Here is a 20,174-nt window from a genome sequence, read left to right as displayed (position 1 = left end):
GTGATGTTACCTCAAAATCAGAAGAAAAAAGCTACATGAGTGAAAAACCTTGTTATTTGTCACTGTTAAGCATGTCCAACCTTATAAAAGTGAAAACGTGAACTGAGCTACGTGGTAAGATCTACCACTGGAAACTACACGTCCCGACCTCATTCCCCGTGAGCTCGTGGGCTGTGTCGCTCAGGAGCCAGCTCCAGGTCTCGCCTCCCAGGAGCACACGCACCACCACCCCGGCAGCGCTCAGACTGCAGCCACGCGCACTTTCCCGCTGTATTCCAGCACCAGCCAGTTGGAAGTTACTGCTGAGCTTTAAGTACCTGCAATCTGAATTTACAAACTAAGGAGTGAGAGTGCTGTGGTGCTGAAAGAAAGTAATTTAAAATACATGGTAGCGAAGCATTCATATTTTACTGCCTAGTCACTCTGCTCATTAGCATTAAACAATTATTTTTATTTCATAAATCGTGTGTTATTTTCCTAAAGCTCTCTCTGAATGACCCTCTGCAAATTCATAGGGAGAGGGTCTTGTCTTCATCCCTTAAATTAAAAAAAATAATAATAATAAAGTTATGACAAACAACTGATAGATAGTGAAGGAGTTCACCTGTGAGGAGACAAAGACTAATTGGAAACCTCTCCCTTCCACTTGTGCTTTGTGCGACTAATCAGGGTCATAACTCCACATGAGACACTGCAACGGCTGAAGAGCGGACGTGGGATCAGGGCACAAAAGGTTAATTAAAACACTCGGAGAAGGACAGGGAAGACAATTGGAACACGGCTCCCAGCAGAAGACCTTTAGCTTCATAGGATAGTCTACAGCTAGTCCTGGCTAAATGAAAAACTATTTTTATGTTGCCATAAATGACATTTAATTGCATTGTTCGTGGCAGGATTTACTGCATTATCATCTTCTTTCCATTCCAGCTTTCACTGGACTTTCCCTGAATTCCCTGCAGTGCCTTTTGGTTTTTTCCCTTTTTTGGTGGAGTTTTTCGGAGCTGAATCACTGCAGGGACTAAGCCAGCCGCTCACTGTGTGTTTACGGCTACATGCCTCCTGCTAAGGACACCGGGCATATTTTGAGATTCTCTTCCTAAAGCCCCAACCAGCTGTCATCTCCACATTTGTGCTCTCCAGCCGATTTCCTTCTCTACCTCTAGACGCACAAACCCTCGAACAATCTGTTATAACACCATCGCTGGGTCCTCCGCCGCACCGGGCTGCGATAGCAAGATGCTGCAGAGCTGAAAGAAGTTATTCCCCTCCTCAGGGATCCCCTATCCCAAATTATTTCAGCGCTGCGACTGAGCAGTCCCGGAAAAGGAACCTGAAGCGATAGAGTGAAGCACCCAAAATTCAAGCATTCAGTGAGCCCCCGCTGAATATCGTGATTTAATCATTCTGTGTTCCTGTTTCTTAACTGGCATAATGGAATAGTCAGTCCTTATTCCTTCCCAGAGCTGTTATTAGTCTGGTGTGATGGAGGTTTACAAATACACTGAGATTGTCCGATGAAAGCCGCCTCATAAAGAGCCGTCTATGATACCCGTTTAGTGCAATCAGATTACAAAAAGACAAGATCCCAAATTTAAACAACTCATTGTGAATACCTGTCAGTATTTCCCCAGTTCTATTGCCTTCTTTTCGGTGTGGCTCATACAAAGAGTTGGGGAAAATAACCTTGATATAGCAACACTCCGAGTTGAGGATTTGGGCAACATTGTGCATTTCTGACTGCAGCAGAAGGTGATTTCCTACAGCTCTAGATTTAGATGGTTTCACTTCCTTGTAAACTGGCTGGACCCCATCAGGAGTCCCCTAGTACTGACCCCCTCAGCCCTGTAGGAGTGCGGCTTCCCTACAATTATGTTTAACTCTTGCATCGCTTTTATCATATCACATGATGTCTCCACTTTATAGTCATAAGCAGAGTCTGACAACCGGAAATTTATTGCTTTTGCATTAAGCTAGAAGTGGGCTTTATTTTTTATTAAACCATATGTTGCAATCTGTTGCTAAGCAGACCCTCCCCTCAAGGCCAAATGCAAACAATGCTAAAAAATCCCAATACATCTAAAATCCCACTTTATCTTGCTTTCGCAAAGAGCGGGCGTCTCTGTAGGACGCCTGCAGCCAGATGGAGAGAGCTGCCGTGCAGGCACCAACAGCTGAGCCAGTCAACAAGGATCCCTTTGCGCAGCAAGAATTCAGCTTTTCGAGCACACGATCCCTCCAAGCCTGGAGCAGATATCCAAATCGGGTGAATCGTAACCAAAAAATGCATGTTCTCTGCCAAAAGGAGCTGGGGACAACTCGCTGGGGAGGAGAAGCCCACGAGAAGCAAACACATTTAGCTCCTAAACTCAAAGAGGGATCAAGGTGGCACCAGCTGCCAGGAGCCCGGTTTGGGAGCACCGGTTTGGCTTTCGCTACATCACGGCATCAGAAATCTTCCTTTTGCCGAATCCTGCGCTCCCCAAACGCCGAGCAGCAGAAAGAACAATTTACCTTTCTCTGCTTGTCAAGTTTGCTGGTGCGTCTCCATTTGTCAGGATTTAAACTTAATCAAAAGATTTTGCTGCCTTTTATTTCTTTAAAGTGTGGGATCTATTTATAGCTGGCTGCATTCTTTTTGGATAGGAAAAAAAAAATGAATGCTACGACAGATCCTATCGATCTTCCCTGATCGATACAAATCCCCTCAATCCTCGCCACTTCATTCTGAACAGTTCATCATATTCATCATTAAGGCTCAGTCTTACAGCATCAAAGTGGTTATCACAGAGGACTTCCACAGCTTCATCAAAACTGAACCGATACGTCAAATCTATCACAGATGTGGTCCTATACCAGAGCGAGTCTGAAAAATTAGCTCGGCGAGGTGTTCAGAAGATACAAAGATACATTATTTTTTTGATAAATGCGTGAACCTCCCTGTTTTGTCATTAGTCCAAAGCCTTTTTCGCTTGGTATTCCTCGTTTGTTCCAATCTGCTGGTTACGAAGGGCCTGATGTCCCTGACAGCTTCTGCGGTATATAAGGAGCAATTATAGAATTATTAAAGGCAATCTCTGAGTAAATTAGGGCCCCGCGCTGATGTGGAGGCTACAGACCAGCTTCTAAACAATTTAGAAAGATGAATTTGGTGCTTATGTGTGGCATGATAGCACAGCACTCTCTCAGAGCATTCATCCTCATCTCTTGCTGTCGGTGCATACATCCTAATTTGGGGGCAAGAGGAAGGAACGGTGACATTGGTCGATCCCGAGAGCTCGGTCCTGTGAGGACAACGCTGGGCAACTGGACTAGCAGGAGAATGCCTGAATTATCTTCCCACACCTCCTTTCCGCGGGCTTGCTGATAATTGCTTTGGAGACCTGCAATTATGGCTGTCTCGTTTGTCATCATGATTTCAGCATACCTTAATCTAAAGACAGGAAAACCAATCCAGGTAGGTCAAGTAACTCACGTGAGATCACCCAGTAAATCAGTATAAGAAGTAGGATTAGGACTTTTGCTCTCACAATCCCACATCTAAGAGCACTTAAAGATATGTGATATAAAGCAAGCAAGCTTTTGGTGGGGGGAGCAGGACGGTAATAATCGTATTAATCCCTTGGCTTTCGTTTCTATTTCCTATGAGCTTTCCTCTCATGAAGAATGGCTCTGACATTTTACTAAACTAACCTAAGTTGTCTTCATTAATAATATGGTCACATCTGTGGAGTATCAAAATATGTTGCTTGCTCCATTATTGTCAGCTTTGTTTGTTTCATTTGTATGAAAATGTCCATAATTGGCAATATTTCCATAAATTAGATGTTATCATGCTAACAAAATGTTACAGCTTGGCACAAATGAAAAGATTTATGTCTATAAATTCTCAATTCATCTTGAAGTTTAATTACAAAAATTTATCGTTAAACTTCTGGACTTTTCCCTCAGTAAATGCCCCAAGACAAGAAATGATTATCATAAAATGTAAACACAGCTCCCAAAGGTAACCAGCACAAAGGTTATTTATCGGCTAATAGGGTAACTTAGCATTTGATATCATGCAAATTCCTCATCATTATGGAGATGTAATTTACACCTTTCATTTCTTTTTGCTTTACTAAATTCATTTCAGGTGCTAGGTGTTATCCTCTATCTCAATAATTGTAACTCTGATTTATTCCATTCTGGACATGTGACATTGCCAAGAAAATAGCTTGTCATGTGCTTTGCAATGCTTTCCTGTGATTCAAAAGACATATTAAATAATAGCTTCCTGAAGCGATTACAATTTGTAGGGCACTTTGGCCTTCCTCTTTGCATGAAGGTCTCTGCAGCTCACCAGTTCTTTTTCCAGCAGTCCAGAAATCATGGACTGTCAGTTCTCCTTCCCTTGGAGAAGGTGCAAAACTGTTGTTCTCCCCTTGGCGACAGTGTTAACCCTTCCAAGCTGGGTAACAGCGTTCTCCTGAATATTAGCTGTGGGACTCCCAAAACCCCAAGCAAATTCCACTGCAATTGAGAGGCTTTGCTTCATTTACAGAGGGCTGCAACGGTGGAACAGGTGTGCAAGTGAATATCCCAGCATGGACCACTGAGGCTAATAAGCAAATTATCAGGGTTTTGCACTTGATGGCACAGGCCCCCTATTTCTCCCCAGGCAATATTCCCAAGACAGAACAACAGGATGAGACTTCAGCTTTAAACTGAAAAGGAAGCCTTCTCCTCCAGCACGAGGTGAGCCTTGCAAAACCTGCGCCGATTTGCATTCAGACAGCGCTCCCACGTGAGCAAACGCTGCTCAGTGTGATCATGGTTATACCCCACTGTTGCCAACGTATGTTGTATGACCTGAGCCAGCTTTACGCTTGACCACAGATCCCTCCAAGAAACTGAGCTCCATCCTCACTGTTCATCTGACCTGTCTGTGCCAAGCAGGAGCTTGGTCAGGAACATCTGTGTGAGCTTCAGACCCAGCTTTGCCATTGGCGTAGGCAGCAAACAGGACTTTATAGACCATGCAGAGTTCTGGGCCCTTCCAGGTTGCAAAACCTTGCTTCCAGTTCACATGCGGTCAGAGGAAGTTCAGCCTGGAGATGAGACTGTCGCTGAGGCAGCTCCTGTCCTGCCTCTCCGCTCCATCCATACTGGCTGCACCCATCCCGGATCAGATGGATCCTACATCTCCTCTTGCTGCCCAGAGCGCACAGCGTCAGCTGACAGAGAAACCAAGCGTCCATGGGTAAAGCACACCACAAACGGCTATGCCTTTCCAAAAATAAAACAGCTAGTTTAGTTTATATAATTATTTCCAGTCCTTGGCCAGACTTAGCTGCTGACGTAAACGATGCATGCCCACCATCGGCCATCTTCTAGCTGCAGCGCAGATGCTCAGACCATATTGTTGTCAGCGCAGTTCCCTGTTTTGATATTGTATCCTAATGAAGCATATAATGTGCCGATTTGCAGTGTGGATGGGTTGACGTCTTCATAAGAAGTGGTGCCACAGACAGAGCGCCTGGAACACCAGCCTGTGCTGTGCTCTCCTGGACATGCTGCTCAAAGCGGCGTTTCTCTTCCAGACACTGATTTTGTCCCCCTGTAACATTTCTTCACCAGGAGAGACATCAGCGCCCAGTCACCGAGGTACCGTGCAGCAGCCACGGGGAAGGACGAGTTTCCTAAATTCGTCCTCAGCGCAGGGCTGGGAAGGATGGGCAGGAGTTTCCCCGAGTGAGCAGTTGGGGCTATTTCTGCAGCATCCCCACTGTGGTTGCAGCTGACCTTCTAGCTAACACCAGCAGCACACGGCAAATCAAGCCCACAGAGTTTGCTCTTCAAAACTCTCTATTAATGGCCTTCTTCAGCAAACCATCCCAGTTATGAACGGACTTTGCTGATGCTTCAGTTTTCTTTTCTCTGGTTGAAGGTCGTTTTACTACATGTAGCAAGTGGAGATGCAGCTACTCATTCACATCAAGAATAGAGGTCAGGACTCCTGGATTCCTATTTCCAGCTCTTACAGAAATTCAGCGTATGCCCCAAACAAGTCATTTAGACCTGCTCGTCGGGGAGCCCACCTGGAGCATGGAGTCCGGCAGACTTGTGGAGGCTCAGCACTTCTTGAAAATCATAACCTTGCTTTGTGCCTCAATTAATCCAGCCGAACAAGGATATTATGCTACCTCAGCAGGAATGAGAAGAGGCTTTTCAAGGCTTGTAAAGTTCCGAGATCATCTTTAAAAAAGGGTGGCGTAAAAGTGCAAAGCACTGCTAAGACCACCGTTGCTATTGCACGCTATGTAACCTCCTTGGCAGCTTTGTCATGGGCCTTCACCCTCAGCTCTGCTCTCTAATGCCGACCAGAAAGCCCTGCAATAGCTCAGTAGCCTCAATCAGAAAACCCTGACAGTAACTCAACTTTTTTTTTTCTGCTTACAAAGCCAGGCAAGCACTTTTTAATTGTGAATGAATATTCATGTCAAATACAGAGGAGTGCCTGGAATTCATGAGTATAATTTTTACGGGATGACAGACAATCCTGTGACGGTGATTCATTTCAACAGGACTGTAAGTGTACTGCCAGCAGCTCCCAAGTTGGGCTTTTGCTAATGCAGAAATGATTCATATTTTTGACGTTGCTATCAGATGAAGAGATATAAACTTATGCTTTAGGAGAATAAATAGGATGAGTCATCCTTTTTTTCTTTCTTTTAGAGACATTCGTTCAGTGCTCTTAACCTAATTGTGCTTGTATTGTTACAAGTAGGATTCGGAAAGACAGACAGAAGAATTAGATCCTCTGAAGACTTACACTCCACCCGTAACTCACCCCGTGGTGAACTGGAAATGGCACAAGCATGAGGCCTAAGGACAGGCTTATCTTCAAACTTTGTACTTTCATCAGTTTCCTGTATATCTAATGACCCTGAAAATGCTAAATATATTTCTCAAAATCTCAGTGACATTTATTTTAGACACCATCACACAATGGAGATTATTACATGGGAACAGGCAGCAAAGATATTTTGAGACTGTGGTAAAGATGCCTAAAAACTTAGGAATTTTCACACCGGGGATTTTTCAGGTAATTACGCAATCGGGAATCTGTGGTTAGGGCGTGAGACAGATCTCCGCTGTCCTGTGCCCCTTTATGGCAGGGTAATTACTCTGCCCGCTTCACGACTAAGGCTCAGCTCAGCAGTCACTGAAACCAGCAGGCACCCTCAGGAAATCCCTTTCCATGCACTTCCCAATGCTCAAACTTCACAGCTTCTGCTTCCAAAAACATTTAAACCACAGGAACCAATCCTTTGCAAAGATGAGCATGTTGGAGGCATAAAACATAGGCAGTAAATCAAGGCAAATGCAAACTAGCAAAATGAATCCTTTAGAAACTTTTCCTCCAGTCCTAAATTTCCATAACCAAAGGAACAGGAACCCATGCCAGCACTTCCATTAAAAGAGGTATCATAAACAAATTTTTGTTTGATGAAGTTCCTTAAGAGCTCAAAAGTCTTGTCTCCTCGTCATCGCACTGGATAACGCGATCACTATTCATAGCCTACTTTTCACCTTCAAAGCACATTAATTCTCACAATATTCCTGCGATGTAAGTGATTATTAGCCTCATTTTATGGATGAGGAAAATGAGGCAGAGAGGTTAACTGACTTGCCCATAGGCCCAGCTCCATGGATACATAAATAGAGGAAGATATAGAGAGATGCTTTACATTTATTAGTTTTAATATCCTCTCAATCCTGCAGAGTTGGACCTGTGGTAATTAAGGCAACTGGCTTTAACAGGCAGCAATATGCAAGGTAGGGAACCAAGACAGTTCTTTAAAGCCCCTATAAAACATTTCTAAAATAACTTTCCTCTGCTCTACAGGCACGTGGAGATTGGGAAAGTTTTTATCCCCACACATTTGGGATCAGCTATAAGACCCATCTGGTGCATGGGCACTCATAGGGAATGGATGCTCACGGCCACACGCCAAGAGGCTTTCTGGGGAGGAGGCTGTAGACACTGAGGAGGAGGAAGAGGAGGAGGAAGCCAGCCAATTCCCAGGCCAGCAAAGCCCTGATCTCCATGGAGCACATCAAAACAGCACAACTGACCTTTATGTCAATGGGTCCCTCTCTTCTACGCTGCACAAACACACAGAAATCTTCCCAAAGGCAACACTTTGTGTGGCACTTGGAGATATTTCACCTTATTATTCAATTAATCCATGTTGTCCCTTCTTGAGCTGTATTGTGGCAGCTGAACTTTGTCATATGAAAATCAGAGTTTTCTGCACAATTTAGTGAACGTGCACACAGCTCCCAAAAAACACCCGGAGAACTTCTTCACTTCAGATGCTTAAGAAACAATTTGCGTTTTAACACTGAGATCCCAGAAGGGCAATTGAACAGAGATAACGCCTTGAAAAAAATCAAACTAATCATAAGCTAAAATCAAGTTGTCTTTGTGTTTAATTTTCTCCAGCTGCACCCAACTGTGTAAGAAATATCAAAGAAAAAGACTCTGGTAGTTAAAACAATCCATAAACCTCTAATAGTGGCTTTCAGATCCTTATAATCTTGGATAAGCGTCTCCGTAAGTGTCACTGCAGCGTTGTGCTGTGCCAGGCAGGGCACTAGGAAGGGACCGGTGGATTGTGGTGTGGCCTCAGCACTCCCAGCAGACGGCGTCAGGGTGATTTTGGGCACAGCGGCTCTGTGCCTGGCACTGCATGTATTCCCAGAGGCACCACAGCAATGCCCAGGCGGTGCCAATACATCATTAAACTGTGCAACTCCTTGCTACAAGACAGTAGGGATGCTAAAAGTTTACACCACTGCAAAGGCAAGAATTAAAATTTTAAAAAAAATAAATAAAAAAAAACTTTGTTGAGAGTTATTAAACACCAAGACAGAAAAATTGGGTCAGAAAACACCTGAGAAGCAAATGTCTGGAGTCCACAAAAGTATTTTGTGGAGACATCACTACCTGCTTGCCTCATTCTCATGCTCTTTCCCAGGCCTTGCTTCTGACTGCTGCCAGTAACAGGACACTGGGAAAGATGATCTTTTTTCTAATCAGGTGTGGCTAATGTACTGCTATTATGTTATAATTAGGAAGTCGGTTTGCTGGTAAAACACAGGAACGAACAGCCAATGCACTTGCCAACCTTGCCGTACAATTCAAGCGAGCTATCAGTAGGAAATCCATGCCTAGAAAGGAAAAATGGAAAGTAGGATTCAAAGCAAAACAACATACACTTTCTGAAAGAACCAGAAGCCCTAGGAATGACTGTTCTGGGAAGGCCCGTAACCCGCTTCACCTCATCTCATGAACTGTCTGCAACTCCTCCTGCATGAACAACAGGCAACGCGCCTGGGGAAACTTGCAGGCTGTCTCCTCATTTTATTTTCCCCTCCCCAGAAACAGAAGCAAGGTATGTGGCTTGCTGCCTCCTCCTAAAAACAGAAATGAAATACGGCCCTCGTATATAGATAATAATAAGCTATTTGAACTCAACGACAGCCTCCTGGTGTTCTCCAACCCTCTAAAGGGATTCACATAGCAAAAGCCTGTCTATTCAATCATGCTAATCAATTATTTTTATTAAATACCTCTATTTGAGCCTGTCAAAGGCCAAGTGCCTCTAATTGGACTGGACTATGACATTTCAAACACATGACCCCAATGAGATCTGAAGATATCCAAGTGGAAGGAGAACATCTTCCTTGGAGAGGACTTGTAGGAAAGGGTCTTGCTCCAGACTGGGCTACATGCGTTGTCAGATCTCTATGCGACTAGAGACAGAATATCACATAAAAGTGACTGTTTCCTGCAAATACTTTTATAATTACAGGGTTTTTAATACACTGCCACCTAATTTCTCAATGCAAGCTCTGGAATAAATTAATTACACAGTGCACAACCCACGGCCTCTGCTCTAATCACCCCAATGTCAGTGCTCCCTTGTATTTTGAAGATGTAGTTACCATTTGATAAGGATCCTGCTTCCCATTAATTGTCCCTTGTAATGAGCTTTCATGAAATTTAATTTCTTTAATGTATTTCTCTGATCTGGTTGATTTGGACAGTCCGACACTTGGCATTGTGTCAGCATTTATTAGGTGCCTGTTCTACTTAGCTGTTTCCCTTTCAAAAATAAAATAATAATAATAAAAGTAATGCTCAAACAAGTACACAACACTGGTGAAAACAGTTTGGACAAACTCCGTAACAGTGCCAAATCAGAGCAGGTCCAGCTCGGAGCTGGGGGGAGCCTTTGATCCTTGTCCATGCTTTGAAGGGAGAGCTGGATCCAAACCCCCATGAAAGCCCAGGCAGGAGGAGGGATTTGAGCTTGGCCTTGGGTGATAAAGACCCATTTGTGTCGGGTCCCTCACCGCAAGCCAGGGCAAACGTGAGCTCGGAGGGGAAGCGTGTCCCTGCATTTGTTTGAGTCTTAAATTATTAATCCATTCTCTTCAGGTTTGCCATCAAATCATCTTGATTGTTCTGCAGCTTATTAAAAATGTCCTGCACATCTGGTCTAATCAGGCAGAGGACAATTGCCCAATTTGGTTGTCAATAGCAATCCCAGGATATCGGCTCAGTAATCAAAACATTTTCCAACTTGCCAGCTTCTGCAAAGGGTTGTTTAATCACCGCTGGCATAGAAGGGACTCCCAAGTGTTACAGACACAGGCCAAGCAAAAGTGCTGCTCTCCTTCGTGCCAGAGGTAGGAAAACGCGTACCAAGGCCCAGCAGATACAGCAGCAGTCGCAGCCATCATCAGTAATGACCACCTATAACTTGCCGGCTGCTCCCGACCGCACATTCGACTCATCCCTACCTACATTTCCTGGGTCAGCACACCCCTTCGCAAGCTCAGAAGGGGCCCACGGAGGAACATGGGCCATCTTATTGCTATTAATTCTGCAGTATTTCTTAGGGCAGTACCGAGGAGGTCTCGCACCACGAGATGCTCCACTTCAGGGCCACGCGGCACTGGACCGAGCAGCTTGGGGCACTGCCTTTCCCCAGACCCACACAGCCTCCCCGAGCCCGGCGTTTCAGACATTATTGCACTTGCAGCTGAAGTCAGAAAAGCCCTGCAAAGAGATTGCATGTGCGCTGAGAGCAAGCCACCTGAAAGAGGCTTTTCCTGCCTCTTTTCAGACCTTAACTAAAAGTATGTTAGCCCACAAAATGTGCTAAAAGGTCACAGCAACTTCTGAAAGGTTTGAAACACTCTGTTCCCTCCTTTGCCTGCCTGAGCTGAAAGGAGAGATTTGATTTTTATTATCAAAAGCCTGTTTTCTATACACTACCATCTATGTTCCTCTCTATATATATATATTTACATGCACACACATTATTCTTGACACTGAAAAGTTCACAAGAATTTTGAAAATAATCACGCACACAAAGGCACAATGGAACTGGCAGCTATTCATGGAAAAGAGGAAAAATAACAGGTTTTAGACACCAGCAGGAAGATTTATCTGCTGCCGTTAGAAGCGCCTCCATCTCTCCAATAAAACATGTTAGGAGAGTCAGAGCCTCACCTTAGACAGCAGAATATTTATCAGCATGTTCCTCAACTCGTTATTGCTCCGAGTGTGAATCGGTGGACTGTGCTGCCGGCTCTCTAAGGCAGTGCACAGAAACATACTTCCCATAAATGTTCCTAAATGGGTCGTAGTCTACATGTGTCTTCTTATCCAGGAGAACCTCACCCTTTTTTATATCTTCTCAACCAGTTCCATATTTAAAGAAAACTTTGCATAAGTGTCTGAAGAGTTCATGTGTGTTAAATGTAAGTATAAGGAGCTTGCCCTAGGGAAAACATGCAGGAACCCTTTTATTCCTGCTTGTCGTGTTGGCGTAGAAACAGAGCTGCAACGCAAAACACCATCCAACCCCTACCCCCAGAGCCGAACGGGCACTGCCTCTGCTGCACGCCGCAGAAAAAGGCCTTGCAAACAGTTTCGAGAGGCAGCAATTTATCAGAAGGAATTGAAGCCTTAATGCTGAAGTATTAAAAGACATATGTTTCACATATGTTTCACTCTCAGCATATGTGCAGTGGTTATGCTAAAATAGAGTTAAGCATCCGGACAGCTGTATTGGGCAGACAGAATTGGGGATAGCGGTACAAGGCAACAGAAGTAAGTCTCAGACAAGGCTAACAGAAACATGCTCTTGGCCTGTGCTGGTGAAGGGCCACCGGCATCGCAGCAAGCAAGCACCTACGAGTCAGAAATGGGTCATTATTTTCAATGAACAATTTAATTCATTAAACACAGCATTTCCCTTTCTGTTGTTGAAAACTCTGCAATCGGATGATGATGCTTTTAAACATGATTGCTGTTTACAGTTGTCCAGAAAGCCTGTTGCTCCTGCACTCCACGTTTCTCATTATTTTCCCCCTGTGAGAGTGTCACTTACGGGGCAGGGTAATTTTTCCCCAGCTGCAATTGTTGAGGAAGAGGATTTAGAAAGTGCCAAAAACTGGCAATTACTCCTAATTGCAAGGATCTGTTCTAGATCTAAGGTATAAAGAGACCTGTGAAAACAGCCATAAAAATATATCCTTCTGTGAATGTATTGCTACAAAGGCTTTTGCCTTCTGCAGCAGAAAATCTTGCTCGCCTGGGGTGCATCTCCTGGGCTGTGGTGCAAGGTGGTCCAGGGCTACTGATGGGGGCAAAGGAAAAGGCTTGGAGAGGTGGCTGAAGAGCTTCTTTTGGTCTTGGTGACCTTGTGCTGGTGGCTAGATGTCCATAAGAAGATACCAGAGTCCCAGGCAAGGACTTAATAGGAACAAGGAGATGAGCCTGGAGTAGAGGGGTAGGTCGGTGAAGCCACAGCAGAGATTTAATTTTCCCTTGAGGATCAGGTAAGTCATGACGGGAGATTGGCAACAAAGCTCTCTGGAAATGCAGACAGAGAAAGAGGAGTCGTCTTGCAGACTCTGAGGTAGAAGACAAGCTGGGAGAGGAAAATGCCCTGAAAGTAAGGAAAATATTTCAATAACAACCAACAATTCTCAGGCCCTGTGGCCAGTCAGGATATCTCGCTGCTGTGGACTGTAGGGGCTCTGATAATTGAGCCGAGTCTTGCAGTTTTAGGGTTTTCCTTAGTCTCAGACTTGAGAATCACCTAACTTCATTTGGATGGGTTGGACAGGCAGAATGACCACTGTTGAAAAATCCTTGTAAAAGTGATCTGCAGGTACTCTGAAGAAAAAAATATATATATAAATAAGTGTCAGAACTTTTCTATTTTTTTAATGTATATATATATATGTATTTAAATCTCATGGTTTTCAAAGCAACTTGGGCAGTCTGAGTAGTTCCCAAATGAAAATTTGACAAGGTACTGGATTCAAAGCCTGATTAATAAGTGGGGATATTCTGGATTTCTTCGGCTTTGGCCTTCAGAGAATGAGATATGACTGTACAGCAAAGCACTCATAAATCAAAGTGAAGGTTGCAAGTACAAAATACCTCTGTCCTCAGCATGTCACCCGGATCAGGGACAGCCAGGCTGGTGACAGAGACCAGACCCTACCAACTACAGGCCTTTTAAGGGATTGCCCTTTGCAAATTATACCAGATATCCTAGGGGACTGTATGATGAGTAGCCTACTTTAGCAGAGTGCAGGACTTTGACTCAGGAGGTCATTTCCAGGAATTCATCTTTTACATTAAGCCAATTAATCATCCATTAAGGGCTGCAGTTGCCTGGAAGTTAAAAATACAGTGGGCAAGGTAGTCTTTAAAACAGCGCAGGAGGACCTGAGCCTTTCAGTGCCACATGCAAGCACTAAGGAGCAGGGTGTTTTTTGCTTTTTTTTTTTTTTTGAAGCGGTATTAAACACCAGACTTCCAGTTTTGGGCATCTGGGGTGGGGAGGGGCAACAGGACAGGAGATTTTTGTCCTGCGCTCACCACACGTTTGAAGCTAGTTCAACCCTCCCATACACAGGTGAGCAAACGAGCAGCAACATAAACACAAGTTAATTGTCTCATTAGAGGCTTTGCAGTGTCCAGTCCTTGGACATAACCCCAAAGAAACATTTCCTAGTTCATTTTCAGCCAGGGCTGAGGAGAGGAGCTACGTACAGGAATCAGTCAAGCTCTACTCTAAGTTTCTCTGTAATCATTTTTAATTATTATTTCATAATAGCCACCTGGCAAAACATGGATCCATCATCCTATCCAAGCGCATAAAGCTTCTAATAATGAAGATAAAACTAAGAGCCTTAAGCCGTTTCTTCCTCTTCTCACTTTTGCCCATACTCTCCCTACCAGGGCTGGAAAACCGCAGGAACCGAGGCAGCAGAGTATTTCACAGCAGTCTGTCGCTTTCTGCTAATCTTCCCATGCTCAAAGTCGTTTTAAATCCATTCCTGTCTTTTTACATTTGCATAACTGTCCAGAAGGAAAATCCTAAAAAGGCAGAGACTGGTTTAGTGTGAATGAACGTGTCACAAAACATTGCCAGAACTGCAGCACTTGTGTAAATCTTTCATGATTTAAAAGTTTCCAAGTTGGCAATACTGCAAGTAGTATGAAGCATGGGTCTGGACCCTCAGTGGGCACAAAAAGATGAAGAAGAGGAGACTAACTCAAAATTATGTTTGCTTTATCCATCCCTTATCCTGGCAGCAGCAAGGAGTATTTATCCCCCTGCATGTACCCATGGATGCCAAGCACCGAGCAACCCCTTGTCCTCCAACAAACCTCCCCTTCGCAGCTCTCGGAGCTTTCCCAACAGAAACTGCCCAAAACACTCAGCATTCACCCAGCCTTTTGCCGTGCAGCAGAGAGGCCTTCCCTTGCTGCCCTTAAATGGGAAATAAAGCACATGGAGCAATCCTATCTCTCTACACTATATAGGACTTCCCTCACTTTTCCTGGTACAAGCCTTTTCCCAGGCATTCCTCACTTTCAGATATTTGCTGCAGGTTTTGTTTATCAGAGCTATTCCTCTCCCTCAAATTGGCAGAACACCTCCAGGAGAAGAGCTGAGAGATCTCAAAAACTGATTTTTCAATGAGATTTTCTGTAGCAAGAAATATCTCCGCTCCTGAATAGGAAATGATCACGGTCCCTAAAGCCTCTGTCAGCACTTGCAGCATGAGTGATAATAGACATCTTTGCTTCATATGCCAGCACAGTAATATCAGGAAAAATCACTGTAGTCACCTCTAAGAAAAAAAAAAAAAAAAAAGGAAGAAGAAATGTAAGCTGTCTGTGCTGTTTGTTTCCATTAGCTTCTAAATGTTGTCAGCGTAGTTTCCATCATACCCTGTTGCCGCTTTCTAACCCAGCCAGTGTTACAGCTTCAAAATCTCCGCTGTCTGTGCAGCATGCATTAGGATGTGCAGGATCTCTGCTTTACATCTCCAAAGATTTATTAGGGAGACAAGGTTTTCAAAAAGAAGCAGTATCCTGTATTTAATCATCTGGATGAGGCTGAAAATATGATGAGTGCACTTGCAGGCACAGAGGCTTCTCCTCAAGCGTGACATCCAAACTGAAAACTTCAGGCTAAGCACAGATTAGGGACAATGGTCCCGGGTTTAAGTTAATTATATTAAACAATTCAACAAGCTGAGGGAAAAATTAATTTAGCACCTGTAACAGCCCAGAAAAAGGTGCTCACCCTTTTTGTGACACAGAAAGGCAAGTAGTAAGGTGAGGGGTAGTAGAAAGCATACGATGGGAAAAATTGTGTCTTGAAGCTAGTATCTCGCTTGAATTTAAGACTTTTTATATTCAGAGCTATAAATTTGTACCTCTCAGGCTGTCATTAGATGGTTTTATAGGTCTGCTTTGAAGAATGAGTTGCAAGTCCCAGTGTTTGCCTTTCTCTGCTAGGTATTCAGGCTGGATCAGAGTCATCAGGAGGTTTTGTCCAATTTGTATCATTCCGTATTCCAGTGCTGTACTACTTGGGTTCCTTAAATGATGATTTTCTAGCCCACTCTTAACGACCACCCAGCAGGAGTGACATGAGTGTGGCCAACACTGCCAACGTGCCACAGGACGGGCCGGGGGACCCCAAGCCCCTTCCAGCTCCGCGGGCCTGAGCATTCAGCCAAGGATATCCACAAGTTTATTTACTACAGGAACACATGCCTTGGATCAGTGCGCTTTAAATATAACCTATAATGCACTTTTTCCACCTGTTGTCAATCTAACAAAGAGTTCTGCGAAATCCTCCAGGGATTTCTCTTGTAATAACTTTATTGACTTTACGCCAGAAGCTCCAGCGAAAACAGAGCGGCATCTCTAAGTGAGACAGATTTCACAGCAGAGCTGCTAAAAATAAGGCCCAGAATACAAAATATAAAAATGTTTTTATCAAAAAAGGAGTAGGCTTGTCATAAGTATTTTTGAAGGAGGGTGCTCTTCTCAGCCAGCGCTTCTCCAGTTACCCAGGAGGGCAATTACGGCAGTAATCGCGCTAGCCATTCAGTCCTACAAAAGGGGGTGCACCTATTTCCTATGAGCACTCCACGAAATGTGGTTATCTGTGGCGACTGTTGGATTTACTCTGATGGCATTTACTCCCTGGATAGGCTATAGCAGATCTCAAAAGTAGGTCATCTTTATGCTTTTTAATGGTATTGCAGTATTCACATTTAAAAAGCAAAGAGTCCAATGCAACAGCACAGGCAACAATTTCAGCATGCGTAGGAAGGACTTAATTTCCTCCAGCATCCCGATCAGGGACTGGATTACTTAAAGAAATAGTTCCCCGAGCACCGCAATAAATGAGGCTTGGAGTTGCTCCTATTTGGATTCCCTGCTGTCTAATAAAGCGTGAGCTTAACAAAATGTGGTTATGATAGGATCTCGCTCAACCATTCAGTTAGCTATTTCTCAGAATAATTAGCCATGTTATATCTTTGGGCCAAACAGTTCAACAGTTATCAGCAGGGACAGACAGAGAGGGAGAGACGAGCAGGAAGAAAGTAAGAGAGTGCAGATAATCACTTAAGCCTTGTTTTTTCAGGAATCCTGGCCTTAAAAAACACCAAATATCAGGCTCAGGCAGGCAAAGCCAACCTCAGGCATATGCCACCTGCATCCACAATATACGTGCCCTTGCAAGCAAAGCGCCGTGCTGTTAGCGCGGTCGAGTGTCCTCAGCGTTAGGGCAATAACCTCAGCAATAACCAGTGCAGGTACTTGCCGGATAGGCCTGTTTCTTGTTATATAGCGTTACTTGGGCTGCATGCTGAGACGTGTCACATTATATTAAAAAGAACAAAACCTGCTGTCTGTTTTCAGATCAGACGTCAATAAAAACAACTGTAACAATCAGCACCCTAGGTGCCAGTGAGAAAATTGATAATTTAATATCTCCAAGAGCTCTCTTTCCATTACACAGACACCGGCAAAAACAAAAACAAGCAGCATCTCCAAACATACAAGCTTTTCACCGAACATGGAAATGAGACCTACCAAACAGGACCAGAAAGACAGATCAGCGCCAACTTTAATGTCCTCACAAAAAGCACAACGATCAGTAGACACAAAGACCATCAGGACTCTAACGCAATCTCCCAAACCCTTTCCGAGAGTAACAGCAAGGATATCCTTACTGACCCACCCCAAATTCAAGCACAGCCTCCCTTCAGCGCTGCCACCAGACCCCGTTGCCCTCAGAAGACAGGAACGGGTTTGTGGAGGTCACCTTCCATCTTGTCCTATAACGGGGGACTCTGGCAGACCAGCTGCATCTATAACTATAAAGGCACCTAGATGACTAGTCCAGGTTCATACACTATACTTCCAGTGCCTAAAGGTGGGGGAAGATGACTCCCGTCCTTCCTGTTGCTCTTGTTCTTAGAGGGCAAGTATCCTCATCAGAAACTCACTGCGTGTTGGCCCTTTTGCTGCTCATGGGGGTGTCTGTGATGGAGCTACCTGGATGCCAGGTCTCCTCCAGCAGAAAGCTATAATAGATCAAAATGGGCATGCCAGCACAGGTGCAATATCTGATTAGTATCTGTGGGGGGGCGTGGAACAACTTTCCACTCTCAGACTCAGAGCCATGCTGGAGAACGACACCACAGAAGTCTCCTCTCCACCGGGACCCACCTCAGGAGGACAACAATAAAAAGACAGAGGATGTCCATCCAATTTGCTGCAGCACAAGGAATGATCCACAGCTTGCCTTAAATCAGTAGAGCTCTTTGGAGAGAACGTGTCCACAGAGCAATGACGCTGCTGCTGGTTGCAATACGTTCCCAGCTGCCTTTCCCATCCTCGAACTTAACCTTTCCTTTTTCAAAGCCGTGTGACTCAAAAGACTGGGCTTTTCCATACCTGTTAGTAGGTACCAGGAGATGCCTTGCAAGTCTTTAATATGCAGCAATGATAATACGCACTGGCCGATACCTGTAGGAGACCAGCCTTTCCACGCTCTAGATGTCCTGTCCTAACTCAGGCTGTAGGCTAACGAACTCAGCCTTTGCAATGACCAGTATGTGAGCTACCCAGTTAAACGCCAAGGGTAGGCAGAAACCCGCTCACCGCCATCTGTGATCGGGAAGGACTGCTCCACTGCCTTCTGCCTTTGGCTAATGACTCACCGAGTCCTTTTTAGTAACTAATCCAAAGCCACGTGTGTGCTAATAGCCCTAACCCCAGACACTGGTTCAATTTGTTTAATGCTAAATTTAGGGCTTCAGGAGCCTCTCTAATGAATTTCATTAAACACAAAAATTATATAATGTAGTATTTTATGATTAATTAACGGTGCATAAAAATGGTAATTATAAGTGTGCTCATAATTCCATTTTTGTGTCATTATCATAATAATAGATCAAAACGTTTTATCCCACAAGCGTTTTAAAAACCGCAGTGTAGAAGAGAAAAAACCCTCTTAAGCCCAAACCAAACAGCTTTTCCAGGCAATACCCAGATACCGTCTCCCCATCCCAACGCTTCTAATGCAGAAACCTTTCAAACAGCCATGGCAACCTTACCAAAAAATGTTTGTTATGAGGAGAGGGGAAAAAAGAAGAAAAAAAAAAAGATGAAAGTCCATATGTAGATGGAAAAAGCTTACTTCTAATCAGAATATAGTCTAAGAGCAGACTGTATCTTTGCTTTGAAAGCGGCCAGCTGCCCTACTTTGCAGCTTTCTGTGCGTGGCTTCTGATCACAGGCTTCATCAAAAGTGCCTATTGCCTGTTTTTGAAGATAATGGAGATTAGACTAGGGAGATCAAACAGATTAGATAGGCAGCGAAATAATTATCCTCCTACCTTTACACTTGCATCACGTCACAGCCAGGAATTGGGAAGTGCTTTGAAAAGGTGGCGAAGCATTACTGACCCGAACTGCCAGTAGCTCTAGCTCAGGAACAGAGGAATTAGACCACTGGCTATAGCAGCCAAAACCTAGATCTTCTCATTTCAGCTCTCTGCTCTCAGCCACGTAGGAGACAACACTTTCGAATGGCTTTGCTCAACAATATTCCTTGATAAGCTTTGATCGTGTCATGCTTTTCTTCTATCCTTCCTCACATCTGCTGGCATCTTTGGGTGATTTTTCTCAGAAATGCGTGATGCTCTCCTGTGTCCTTCCCACACCTGCAGTGGAAGAGGCCAGTCCCCATCTCAATCCTACCACAGCTCTGCTCATGGAGACAAGGGACTTCGTACTCGCTGATTTAAATAATCTGTGATTGGCAGCAGCCCATTGGGAAATCCCAAAGATAGCCATTCACCTTGGCTGGCTGGAGTACACCAGAAAACAGGCCAAACCCTCCTCGGGTTCCAATGCAGACACCCTGAGGTTGTCAGGACCGCGCACATTTGTAACCCCGTGTTTTGCAACCAGTGTGTTAGCACTTCAGCAAATCCCTCACTGAATAAGACCGGAAAGCAATAAATTTAAGCAAGTTTTGAAAGCCCCCCCATGAGCACCAGAGACTTCAAGAGCATCTGGAGGAGGTGGGAAGGGCTGGCCCAGAAGAGCCGTGCTCAAGCATGGTGGGCAAGCCAATCTCCACAAGCTGCCTGGCATGCCGGGAAGGGGTCGCCCTCAGCAGTTATCCACCAGTCAGGGAAGTTGGGAGCAAAAACACACAGAGAAGCCACAAGGCTGGGTTTCTGTTCTCCCACTGCATCTCCCTTATTTC

Source organism: Apteryx mantelli, chromosome 4 (assembly GCF_036417845.1).
Source record: "Apteryx mantelli isolate bAptMan1 chromosome 4, bAptMan1.hap1, whole genome shotgun sequence".
NCBI lineage: Eukaryota > Metazoa > Chordata > Aves > Apterygiformes > Apterygidae > Apteryx > Apteryx mantelli.
The sequence above is the reverse complement of the archived record's forward strand: the minus strand, read 5'-3'. Positions refer to the sequence as shown.